At 44.1% G+C, this 13,882-nt stretch overlaps 1 protein-coding gene across 1 annotated transcript in view; it reads right to left on the bottom strand.

Annotated features, from left to right (window-relative positions):
• Positions 1–13,882, bottom strand: part of LOC124805452 — a gene marked incomplete at its 5' end in the record, with an annotated part of 688,368 nt that overhangs the window by 536,442 nt on the left and 138,044 nt on the right. The gene's annotated exons all lie outside the window — the stretch shown is intronic.

The following is a 13,882-nucleotide window of genomic DNA, read 5'->3' as shown; positions in this document are numbered from 1 at the left end:
CGTATGTTTCTTTCCTCGCCGATTATGCGGAGGAAATTCTCATTTCATTAATTTTCAGCTTGCCGGCCGAAGTGGCCGCGCGGTTCTGGCGCTGCAGTCTGGAACCGCGAGACCGCTACGGTCGCAGGTTCGAATCCTGCCTCGGGCATGGATGTGTGTGATGTCCTTAGGTTAGTTAGGTTTAACTAGTTCTAAGTTCTAGGGGACTAATGACCTCAGCAGTTGAGTCCCATAGTGCTCAGAGCCATTTGAACCATTTGAATTTTCAGCTTCCGTGTGAAACACATCTCAAAGGCTTCAGTTCTCTTCCTTTTCGGTTTTTCCACAGTGTCCCGTGCTGTGCTGTGTTCCAAACCCCCAGTCTCATATATTGATTTCTTACATTGACGCCTATGTTTGACACCAGTAAGCTGCTCTTGTGAGGAGTGCTCAGTCTGCCTGAAACGTTCTGCTTCTGATGTCTCCCTCGCATCGTCCTTCGTGCGTTATCTTCCTTCCAAAGTAGCGCATTTCTTTCACTGCGTCTGCTACATTGTCTACATTGTTGATGTTAAATTTTATCGCTAGGATCATTTGTGCTAGTCCTCGTTACTTTCGTCTTTCTTTGGCGTACTGTCAGTCCATGCTCTGTGCTCAGAAAATAAAAAAAAATGACTCTGAGCACTATGGGACTTAACTTCTTTGGTCATCAGTCCCCTAGAACTTAGAACTACTTAAACCTAATTAACCTAAGGACATCACACACATCCATGCCCGAAGCAGGATTCGAACCTGCGACCGTAGCGGTCGCGCAGTTCCAGACTGTAGCACCTAGAACCGCTCGGCCACTCCAGCCGGCGCTCAGAAAATAGTTCATCCCGTTTCCTGCGGGTACACATCATGTGTTTCAGCGCAGAGCTTTCCATTGGCATTTGAGCACGCATCCAGTAGATCACTGCCGACACACCATAAAGTACTGACAGTTTGCTCGCGTGCTATGCATCTACAAATGGTGTGTGACAAACAGTTGCGGCACTGATTCGTTTTTATCTCAAGTTTTAATTCACTGCGCGAGGTAAGTGCCAGGAAGGGTGATATATTTCTTGAGTAATCTTACAACCCATTTACTGATGCACAACTCATTTCTCGTACTTCATTCCGATGATCGTTTCTTTCGTGTTCTCGCGCTGAAGCTTGTAATGACTCGCGTAGCTCTTGATTTTTATTAATGTCTTCCTTCCATCAAACTGGCTAAGGCTACCAGACTGACGAAAATATTCAAGAAACAGTCGTAAGTGAACACACTAACTATAATCAAGATGAACTTCTTGTCAATACAGTACGAGGTGCCACACCAAGAGGGATAGGCAAAGAATGTAATCATTTGGTGAATACTTGAACAGTGCCTCAAGATAATAGCTGCGTTGTTCACAGAAGACCGTATTTGCCTAGCCTTTTCCCGAGTACGCTCCCAGTTTAAACTTTAAGTGTGACATACCATGAGAGAATTGCGTCGTTCTAATACTAAGAACTACACATTGTATTCGTTCGAAAAGGTTTTAATGGCGTTTATAGTTCCGCACAAAGCTATTTCTGTTTTCCACTTTATCAGCGTTTACTTTTTAGTATTTTTCGTAACGCTGCATTATCTTCTTCAAACTCCGCTGAATTATGTCTTCAAACTCTCTGCATAGAATTTTTCTGTTGTGTACATAGTTCCGCGTAATCAGAGCGTACACAACTTTCCCAATAGAGCGCGCCCCGCTAAGGACAACAGCGCAGGCGCAGCGCTCGTCCGTCTCCGCACTACGAGATGGCGCTGCCATAGAGGCGGACCAAATTCCGCTTCCGCCGATCCGCGTATTAATATTTAATGCAGCCAATGAGATTGCTGCTAACGTAGAACCTTTTCTCCTCGCGGATAACACTAGCGCAGTGATACATGAACGCACGTGGTATTATAACGAGTGTACAGACCTCCGATTAGTCAGTCTGCATGTCTGCACCAGTCTGCATTAGCCTGTACCAGTGTGTAAGAGTTCTACATTTGTCTGTACCAGTCTATAGTCAAGTTTCAGTCTGCGCCTAATAAGATTACCATATTCCTGTACATAACCATGAAGATAAATGTATAGACACTTTCGTCAAGTATCAGAGATATATTTGAGAATAAGATTAACGTACCAATACCACAGGAACTTCAGATTGTCAATTGTAAATAGCATCCAGACCCAAGTTAAGTAATTTTAATGCTTGTTATTATTTTAATAAATGTGTGTGAAAATTAATCAAGTTCTGTTTAAAGTTGGTCACCGTCAATCTGCTACTCTAAGTGTGCAAGTGGCATTTCTATCGTCTGACCTAACGGCAGAAGGTAAACACACCACGATAAGACCACGAGACATATTGCTGACACTCGCTTACTTCGTTAGAGCGACAAGTCAAATAATCTGATGGTGTGTGTTCCGGGAATGGAACCATTTGACAACGATGGTCTTGAGTTCCCATTGTCTTCAAACTGTTTTACGCCAAGCCATTGTCTCCAGCGTAAGAACAGGTAGCTGTCGCTGGATAACTGTTCGATACGGCAGAATGAATGGTCGGTCGATAACTTCCGAACGGAAATGCTGAATCCTTGGTACGCGTAACGGTATTTCGGACGATACTTCCCCACGCCAACATGATAATGGTAACAACTGAATGAGTTACGCACGGTCTGGTGTGAATACCAACGTCGGCACTGTTAAGTTGAATGCGCCAACGGCTCTCATTAATTATTAAAATTTTATTAAAAGGCAACATAAACCTTTCCTAAATTAGCACAGTAAACAGGAGATAATACGTGAAGGCCAAAAACGGAAGAAAAGCTTATTAAAAATGAACAGAATAATTTCAAAATGCAGTTCATGCCAGGTCACAATATGGTATCTTGTGCTAGTTAACTAGGAAATTCTTTTGTTTTACATCATTAAACACCAGATATGGGGTGAACAGAACACTGTACAAATTAAGCTGATTATATAACGGGCTTGCACTGGTATCCTGTTTGCGGTGTCATAGCTGGCTCTGCGCAAGCACCTAGCAATTCCGTATCAATGGTCGTGTTCCAATGACGACGCTACTAGTATGAGTCTACATACTCCATGCTGCTCGACTACTATCTTCAGTGCAATAGTATAACCCAAAATGAGTGAAAGTAAACGGTGTTTAACTGTGAAATGTACAAAGTATCTTGAATGAATTGATAAATTTGCATGAAGTAAAGTGACAAGTTGAACGACGCCATGAAGCTATTGGGTGTTCGAAACTTTAAAACTACAGGGCTCTTAACAGATTAACTTGCCGATGAACAAGAAGAAAGGATGGTGAAGAAATGGATCATGATATGTAAACTTCAAAAGATTTTCATTGGTGTAAGATGCCGAGACGTATATAGTAATAATAATAATAATAATTACTATTATTATACGCCATTTTCAATGACTACAAACGGTGAGGCTGACACAAAAGATTACCTCACACACCGGAAATATAAGAACTATGATAAGAAAGCCCAGATAGAAGCAGTGGAAATGGTAGACAGGAATGTGTCCAGTCAGAAGATAAGCTCTTGGGTTGTCGAACTGGAAAATGGTTTGTGGGATTAAAGGGATCAGACTGGAACTGGAAAATGAAGTCACAAAAAGAAAATCAGGATCGGGAGAGCTGAAGAAAGACAAAAGAGAGAATGAGACCCATATGGACACCAGGAAAACGAGTCTAAAAGCACCGTGTGAGACACCAGGGCCATACGCAAATAACAGAATAATAATAATTACAATTAAGTGTACGAAATGTGCAAAGCAGCTCTGGATTATTGTTAATCTAAGAAAAATAAGAAGAAATTAGAAGTTCATGAAGGATGGCCGCAAATTACATAAATTTTCGAGTTACACAGTTCGTTTGGTTTGCTGCATTTAGAACAACCACTGGCGTGTATTTAACTTCTTGTACAGGTGATTCCGATGTGCACCTTCCACCCTGTTTAGGGCAGGTACATGACTGTAATCTTTTTCAGGTGCAATGAGCTTTCACATTGAGTATGGATTGTAATGGATTAAATGTGTCTTCTACACCCGCTGACATACGTGGGAAAATATTCTGTTGCCCTTTGGTTTCGAGCAACATCATTTTACTACATTATGAGTTCAGAGCAAATATTAAGACTTCCCGCTTCTTTTTAGTATCACATATCATTGCTTTAAATATTGCCAGTTGAAGGGACTGAAACAGACAAAGAACTAAGATAGCAACAGCTGCCTGGCACAAAGAACAGATTCATCTAGTCTGATTCAGGATTCTGCAAAAACTAGGGATGCCTAGTTTGGAGTACGCCGCCATATCGTCGTAAATGTTTTCTCTCTGAGGAAACGTACCATGGAAGACAAGTGCAAATTGAAAAGAGGCTGGCGGAATGTATATTAGTTGTTCGTTCAAGAACTCACATTCTTTCTCGTCGTATTAGGCTTAATTATAACGTTAGCAGAGCGAATTAGTTAAGAAATTGTCACTCGTTGGCAGAGCCCATTGGAAAAGAGAGTGGAGAGAAAAATGAACCACACCAAGTCAATCCAGTTATAAAGAAATTTTAAGATAACGTTTTTTCTTCTGTAAATTACGAAGTTATAAGGGGTAGCAACATTTATTGAGATAAGTAAACGGATGAAACGTAACTCTTTTTGCAGGCTTATGAACATAGTTTATTTAGTTATTTGGCAGAGAGTTACAGCAACGAGTCATAAGTTTATTATGGAACAGTGTTTTTATCAGGTATCACGTACGTATCAATGTACGACGACTATTCATAAATTAATCTCCGACTGGCTACTGTAAAAAAATAGAAAACTTTTTTTTATAAACTACAAAAAAATGATTCAAATGGCTCTGAGCACTATGGGACTTAACGTATGAGGTCATCAGTCCACTAGAACTTAGAAGTACTTAAACCTAACTAACCTAAGGACATCACACACATCCATGCCCGACGCAGGATTCGAACCTGCGACCGTAGTAGTCGCGCGGTTCCAGACTGAAGCGCCTAGAACCATTCGGCCTCAGCGGCCGGCTTATAAACTTACTGTACCTACATGCTGACACTGCGTCTCTACATAGTCGCCACCCAAATTCAAATATTTGTCTTATCGTGACATCTGCTTATTTATCCTTTCATCAGAGATGAAGTTTTGACTTCAGCTAGTTACTGACAGCGCCCTTCAGCTATTCGTCGGTCATGAAGTCTGACTCGCGAGCCAGACCTTCATCTTGGGACAGAAATGACAGACTCTTCTTCGTGCCAAGTCTGGACTATATGGAGAATGCTGAAATATCTCCCAGCCAAAAAATCTGAGTTTTTACGTAGGTCCATTCGTGGTATGGGGTCGCGCATTGTCGTGAAGGAGAATGATGCCCTCGGTAGTTGTCTCGCGTCATTTACTTTGGACTGACCTTCGGAGCTTTGTTAGAGCCTAACAATAAATCTGTCACTGCACAGTGCTGTCACGCGCTACTATCATGAAATCTGTTGTCAAAATTCCTTTGTGACCTCAAAAAACTGTAACCACCCTTTTGCAGATTCACAGCGTGTGCTTCAAGTTTTTGGGGTGTGTACTGGGAGCATGAGTGCTGTTTCTTAGTTTCAGAGTTCACTTCCTGGGCCCGCAGCTTGTCCCTGGTCACGATTCTGTTCAGAAATTCTTTCCTCTTTTCTCGGTAGCGGTGAAGGAATGTCACGAGCGAGCCAATTCTTTCAGTTTTGTGAATATCGGTTAGACGTTTTGGTACCCAACGTGCTACCCAACGTGCACAAAACAGACATTGTTAAGGAGGTACATCTTCAGAAAGTACAGAAACTGAGATCCGACGTCTCTTACGCTCAGTTTCGTCACGATACTGTGGAAGTCCATTCATCACACATTAATGCCTTCCTCGAACACCTTCAGCATGCACACCTGTGATACTAGCCTTGACTTTTCTGCACCGCTCCCTCACAGCACCGTCACTCGCAACCCCATCGCCATACACATAACACAATCGACTACGAATGTCTGCGGCATTGACGCCTTCCACGTGCAGGAAGCGAATGGCACAACACGCACCGCATCTGGCACGAGGCGCAATAACGTGGACCATTTTAGTCACTCGCTTTATACACACTAACGAAAGCAACTGACAGCTGGCTGACGCAACGTCACGTTCACAGTGTCCTTTCCTAACTACACAAGCGCCGTTTGTTTATTTTTAACAGCCAATGGAATGTTTATGTTTGAACAGCCACAGCATTTAAACCAATTGTGTACAAATCAATTTAAAACAAATTTATGCCAATTTCTGTTAGGGAGCTAGAAACATGGAAAGCTTTAGGGTCAGTTCAATGCGCTGTACATAATCGCCTGCGTTCAATGTATGTTCTAGTGGCGGAATGTTCATCTAACAGAGGTATTCAAATAATGTCCATTTCCTGAATGCCCAACACAATATGTCTACTGAACGACATGGCGGCGACATACACTCCTGGAACTTGAAATAAGAACACCGTGAATTCATTGTCCCAGGAAGGGGAAACTTTATTGACACATTCCTGGGGTCAGTTACATCACATGATCACACTGACAGAACCACAGGCACATAGACACAGGCAACAGAGCATGCACAATGTCGGCACTAGTACAGTGTATATCCACCTTTCGCAGCAATGCAGGCTGCGATTCTCCCATGGAGACGATCGTAGAGATGCTGGATGTAGTCCTGTGGAACGGCTTGCCATGCCATTTCCACCTGGCGCCTCAGTTGGACCAGCGTTCGTGCTGTACGTGCAGACCGCGTGAGACGACGCTTCATCCAGTCCCAAACATGCTCAATGGGGGATAGATCCGGAGATCTTGCTGACCAGGGTAGTTGACTTACACCTTCTAGAGCACGTTGGGTGGCACGGGATACATGCGGACGTGCATTGTCCTGTTGGAACAGCAAGTTCCCTTGCCGGTCTAGGAATGGTAGAACGATGGGTTCGATGGCGGTTTGGATGTACCGTGCACTATTCAGTGTCCCCTCGACGATCACCAGTGGTGTACGGCCAGTGTAGGAGATCGCTCCCCACACCATTATGCCGGGTGTTGGCCCTGTGTGCCTCGGTCGTATGCAGTCCTGATTGTGGCGCTCACCTGCACGGCGCCAAACACGCATACGACCATCATTGTCACCAAGGCAGAAGCGACTCTCATCGCTGAAGACGACACGTCTCCATTCGTCCCTCCATTCACGCCTGTCGCGACACCACTGGAGGCGGGCTGCACGATGTTGGGGCGTGAGCGGAAGACGGCCTAACGGTGTGCGGGACCGTAGCCCAGCTTCATGGAGACGGTTTCGAATGGTCCTCGCCGATACCCCAGGAGCAACAGTGTCCCTAATTTGCTGGGAAGTGGCGGTGCGGTCCCCTACGGCACTGGGTAGGATCCTACGGTCTTGGCGTGCATCCGTGCGTCGCTGCGGTCCGGTCCCAGGTCGACGGGCACATGCACCTTCCGCCGACCACTGGCGACAACATCGATGTACTGTGGAGACCTCACGCCCCACGTGTTGAGCAATTCGGCGGCACGTCCACCCGGCCTCCCGCATGCCCACTATACGCCCTCGCTCAAAGTCCGTCAACTGCACAAACGGTTCACGTCCACGCTGTCGCGGCATGCTACCAGTGTTAAAGACTGCGATGGAGCTCCGTATGCCACGGCAAACTGGCTGACACTGACGGCGGCGGTGCACAAATGCTGCGCAGCTAGCGCCATTCGACGGCCAACACCGCGGTTCCTGGTGTGTCCGCTGTGCCGTGCGTGTGATCATTGCTTGTACAGCCCTCTCGCAGTGTCCGGAGCAAGTATGGTGGGTCTGACATACCGGTGTCAATGTGTTCTTTTTTCCATTTCCAGGAGTGTATAAAGTTGCACATTCGGAAACAATGTTGCAGTGGACCGTCATAATATGCATTACTGGGCGATGGAAAATCTTAGGTGAGAGCGTCATGTCAGTAGCCGAACGAGGTGGTCCAATAATGCGTGGTGTGAAGTCATTAGAGACGAAATCATCAGTCGACACTACTTCACAGGTACTCTAACAAGTGAGATGTATTTATCTTTTATCTACATCTACTTGTACATGTTTACTTTGAAATTCACAATTAAATGCCTGGAAGAGAGTTAACCGAACGATCTTCAAGCTATCTTTCTACCGTTCCGCTCTCGAACGGCGAGCTCGGAAAACCTTTCTGTGCGAGCTCTGATTTCTTTTATTTTATTATGATAATCATTTCTCTTTATGAAGGTGGGCGCCAGCAACATATTATCGCAATCGGAGGAGAAAGTTGGTGACAGACAGTTCACGACAAGATCCTGCCGCAATGAAGAACGCCTTTGTTTTAATGACTGCCACCACAATTCACGTACCATGTCCGTGGCACTATCTGCTCTCTTTCACCTTAATATAAAATGACCTGCCCTTTTTGAACTTTCTCGATATCCTCCGCCTGTCCCATGTGATTCGGATTCCACAACGTACAGCAGTAATGCAGAAAAGGGCGGACCAACGTGATGTAAGCAGTCTCTTTAGTAGGCCTGTTGCACTTTATAAGTATTCTGCCAATAAGCGCCGGCTTTGGTTTGCTTTGCCCACAACATTGTCTATGTGATCGTTTAAATTTAAGTTATTCGTGATTGCAGTCCCTAAGTATTTAGTACAGTTTACAGTCTTTAGATTTGTGTGATTTATCGTGTAATCGAAATTTAGTGATCACCTTTTGACACTCATGTGGACGACTTCACACTGCTCATTAATTAGAGTCAACTGCGAATTTTCGCACCATACAGATATCTTGTGTAAATCATTTAGCAATTGGCTTTGATCATCTGATGACTTTATAAGACGGTAAATGACAGCATTACCTGCAAAAAATCTAAGAAGGCTGCTCAGGTTATCTCTTACGTTGTTTATATAGATCGAAAACAGACTAGGTCCTATAACACGTCCTTAGGGAACGCCCACTTCTGTTTTGCTCGACGTCTTTCAGCCACTTACTACGATCAGGAACTCACAATTGCACAATTGAGGCGATACTCCATAGGCACTCAGTTTGATTAGAAGTCTATAATTTACATGTTCTCCTTGAATGTGTAGTCTAGACATTAAAGGCGCATGTGATGTAACTCGTTGGTCACTAAGCTCATTCTGTGTCTGAAGTTGGGCAAGAAATGAAGAACAACTTTCCTGGAAAATGGTTAGGCCTCCGTGGTCCTCAGAAATGACCCACGCTGTTGTCCGACTTAACGACAGTAGATTTCTTTGCGTGGAGATATCACTGCAAACACCGCATCAAGGAAGCTTGCTACTCCATGACACCAGCAGTTTTACATCTCGCCCTCAGGTCGTTAAGAACGCTCACAGAGTTGTGCACTTAGAACAATGGGCACTCGTATGAATGCCTCACTTTAGTGCATATTCCGCTACCGTCTGAACACAAATAATAACGTACAACATGTTGCATCCACCACTAAAATTCTGAACGTTTCCTGCTCCTTCATTAAAATGGACAGAAATGCGATATAAATTGATATTTTCGCAGTTGGTTTCAATACATCAGCTGCCAGACAGAAAAAAAAGTTTTATTTAAAAAATTGTGACTCATTGCTGTAACTCCGTAGACAAATAACGAAACGAACTAATTACGTAACTGCACAGAAAGAGTAATGTTTCTTAAGTTAACCTGTCTAAGTCAATTTTCCTTTCAGTTATCACTTTGTAAGGTACAGGGAAAAAAAAAGATTACATGGAACATTCAGTGTAAAAGAAGGTGTGGAGCATCGCTCTTGTGAAATTTGGAAATTAGGCGACGGATCGTGGGTGAAGCCTCGATAGTTCAATTGGAAAGACAAGTTTCTCCGCTCCAGTGAGAAACATTCATACTGAATTAAAATTATTTATGAAAATGTGTGTATTGCTTATCTGATTACCGTCGTAATACCTAATATACAGGGTGTATAAAAAAGAATCAACCGACCTGGCACAACAATGAATCATAACATGTAAGCTTTCACGGCCAGCGTCTTCATTAATTAAAACTTCCAGGCTGAATTGCCGTGGTCCATATATAAAATTTCTTCTCCTTCCTGACGTTTCGTTGCCTACTGCGGGCAACATCTTCTGAGGTGAGTCGGCGACTGGCTGCTAGGCGCTGGTGGTCCCGCTTATACAGAGCGCTTAGATGGCGCCACCACTCGTCACATGCTTTCGACTTTAAAACTATCTCTGGCTAGTGTGGCACCCCTTAGCTACCCCAGGTGTGTATAAAACTTCGTGTAGCTGTGGCATGGTCTATATTGGAACAACTAAAAAGAGTGTTAATACCTGCCTAACGGAACACAAAAGGAACTATAGATTGGGACATATTGACAAATCAGATGTAGCGGAACACGTTTTCAAAGACGGTGATCATGAAACAAAAATTTGTGAGACAAACGTGATAGCTAGGACCTCACATTATGATACCCGCATGTATAGAGAAGCTATAGAGATCTACAAGCAAGAAAATAATTTTAATAAAAAAGGAAGAATGATTAAAACTAGACAAGATATGGCGGTCGACTTTGCACCAACGAAGTGACAATCGATTACCTGTAATCGAGAGATATGGCACTAGCCAGAGATAGTTTTAAAGTCGAAAGCACGTGACGAGTGGTGGCGCCATCTAAGCGCTCTATATAAGCGGGACCTCCAGCGCCTAGCAGCCAGTCGCCGACTCACCTCGGAAGATGTTGCCCGCAGTAGGCACCGAAACGTCAGGAAGAAGAAGAAGAAGAAGTTTTATATACGGACCACGGCAATTCAGCGCGGAAGTTTTAATTAATGATAAACAATGAATTTTGTTTTTTGATGAACGGGAAATTCAAAACGTTTTTTCCACATGTTTCTGAAACTAATAAACATAAACAATGAATTTTATTTTTTGATGGACGAGAAATTCAAAACGTTTCTTTCCACACCTTTTTATAGGTGTTCAATACATTGATTTAAAGATTCCCGCACTTGCAGATGCCAGTGTGGCTGTGCTCGATGCTGTTGGCAAAAGAAGTCGTTCGAATTAGTCTCCAGCCGCACAGCGAACGGATTTCTGCGGACTCTTTGTGAAACTATGGCGGACAAGTTCGACGTCTGTGTCAGACACCCGGGGACGGCCCGGCGATTTACCTTTACACAAACGACCTGTTTTTCAGAATTGTTCATGCCATCGTCTAATGCTCTGTGCTATAGGAGGATCCACACCAAACCTAATACGAAAGTCACGCTAAACAGTTATTAGTGACCCGCACTGCGCAAAACATAGAACACAAAACGCTTTCTATTGTCTCGGCACCATTTTTACGAGAACTGACGTAGGTGCACATTGGTGCGAGGCCAACGGGAAATTTCTCGTTGGCCTCGACATTGCTGCTACCTAGCAGGAACCATGTAAAACTCGAGAGTTTGTTCTTTCCACCAGTATGTTGTTCACGCACATATCTCAAATAACATAATAGTTATGATTTTTTAAAATTAGATGATTCTTTTGTTGTTAACGCACATATCTCAAATAACATAATAGTAATGATTTTTTTTAATTGGATGATTCTTTTTTATACATCCCGTATAATTACATACGGATCCTGAGTAAACCAAAGAAAGGCGAAAGTGATAAGGAGTAGTAAAAATGAGATAAGGGAGAAATTTACCATTAAAATTGTGAACCCTGAAGTAGACCAAGTGAAGGAATTCTGCTACTTTGGAAGCAAAATAAGGTACGAGGTCTGTCTAAAAAGTATCCGACCTTTGATTTTCCCGCGAAAAATAGAAGATAGCGCGGTGCCACTGCACACAGTAAAGGAAGAGACCTTTATGCTCATGCGTGAATTTTGTCCCAACCTTCCAGCGCGTCAGTCGCTGCCTGTCGGTCGCTGAGTGAGGTGCTACTCAACGTGTTCGTCGGATTATCGATTCTCTCAAGCTGACTGAACATGCTGAGCAAAGATACTGCATCAAATTGTGTCAAGAGCTTGGTGATTCTCACAGCGAAACAATTCGTAAGATTCAGCAGGTGGTTGGAGAAGATGCGATGGGTGTAACACAAATTAAGGAGTGGTTCAACCCATTCAAAAATGTCCGCACATTAGCGGAGAGTGACCGGCGTTCTGGCAGGCCCAAACTGCTCGGAGCGCAGCTGTTGTTGAGAGGGTGCAAAATTTGGCGATGGCAGATGGTCGTGTGACCGTGCGGGAGATTGCCCGAGAGGTTCGAGTGAGTAAAGAGTCTGCACATGCAATTTCGCAAGACGATTTGAACATGCACCGAGTGGCTGCTAAATTCGTGCCCAAGTTGTTGTCTCCGGAACAAAAATACCTCCGTTTCGACGTTGCACAGGACCTTCTGGACACCACCATCACTGATCCCTGTTTTCTGAACACTGTGATAACTGGAGATCAGTCATGAGTGTACGGGTACACCCAGAAACAAAAAGACAGTCTTCGCAATTGAAGCATCCCGAATCTCCAAGGCCGAACAAAGTGCGGCAGGTACGAAGCAAAATCAAGGTGATGCTGACTCTCTTCTTTGATATCCGTGGAATTGTGCATCACCAATACGCACCGGAAGGACAAACAGTGACAAAGGAATACTATCAAGATGTTCTCCGGCGACTCCGTGACGCAGTTCGGCGCAAAAGACCAGACATGTGGACGGCAAAAAACTGGGAACTGCATCGCGACAACATCCTCGCAGGCCGGCCGCAGTGGCCGTGCGGCTCTAGGCGCTGCAGTCTGGAACCGCGAGACGGCTACGGTCGCAGGTTCGAATCCTGCCTCGGGCATGGATGTGTGTGATGTCCTTAGGTTAGTTAGGTTTAACTAGTTCTAAGTTCTAGGGGACTAATGACCTCAGAAGTTGAGTCCCATAGTGCTCAGAGCCATTTGAACCATTTTTTGAACATCCTCGCACATTCATCCCACTTGATCCTAAATTTCTTGGCCAAACGTGGAATTACATCCGTTCGCCAAATTCCCTACTCTCCAGACATGGCTCCTTGCGACTTCTGGTAGTCTACAAAATTGAAGACGCCACTGAAAGGATCCCGTTTTGAGAGTAGACAAGAGATAATGCGGCACACGATGACAGAGCTGAACACCATTCCAAAAGAAGACTTCCAGCAGTGGAAGGATCGGTGGGCTAAGTGTGTGCAAGCACAAGGGGCCTGCTTTGGAGGAGATTAGGGTCCCAACCCCGTCAGGTATTGGAAATATTTTTTGTGGCCAAAGGTCGGATACTATTTAGACAGGCCTCGTATGACGGACGAAGAAGGTGAACGTAACAAGTAGACTGGCACAGTCAAAAAGGGCATTCCTTTCGAAGAAAAGTCTACTAGTATCAAACATAGACCTTAATTTGAGGAGGAAATTTCTGAAAATGTACGTCAGTTGCATAGCATTGTTTGGAAGTGGGGAAATACGAAAAGATGAAATTCGAAGCGTTTGAGATGTGGTGCCGTAGAAGAATGTTGAAAACTAAGTGGACTGATAAGGTAAGGAATTAGGAGGTTCTCCGCACAATAGGTGCGGAAGGAAATATGTGAAAAACACAGACAAGAAGAAGGGACAGGATGATAGGACACGTGTTAAGACATCAGCGAATCCTCTACACGGTACAGCAGACGGCTATAGAGAGTAAAAACTGAAAGGGAAAACAAAGAGTGCAATATATCCAACAAATAATTCATTATTGGTTCTCGGAAATGAAGAGATTGCTACAAGAGGGAAAGTCACGACAGGCGACATAAAGGCTGTCAGAAGACTCATGA

This window comes from Schistocerca piceifrons, chromosome 7, assembly GCF_021461385.2.
Source record: "Schistocerca piceifrons isolate TAMUIC-IGC-003096 chromosome 7, iqSchPice1.1, whole genome shotgun sequence".
NCBI classification, from domain to species: domain Eukaryota; kingdom Metazoa; phylum Arthropoda; class Insecta; order Orthoptera; family Acrididae; genus Schistocerca; species Schistocerca piceifrons.
This window is presented reverse-complemented; position numbering and strand designations above follow the sequence as displayed.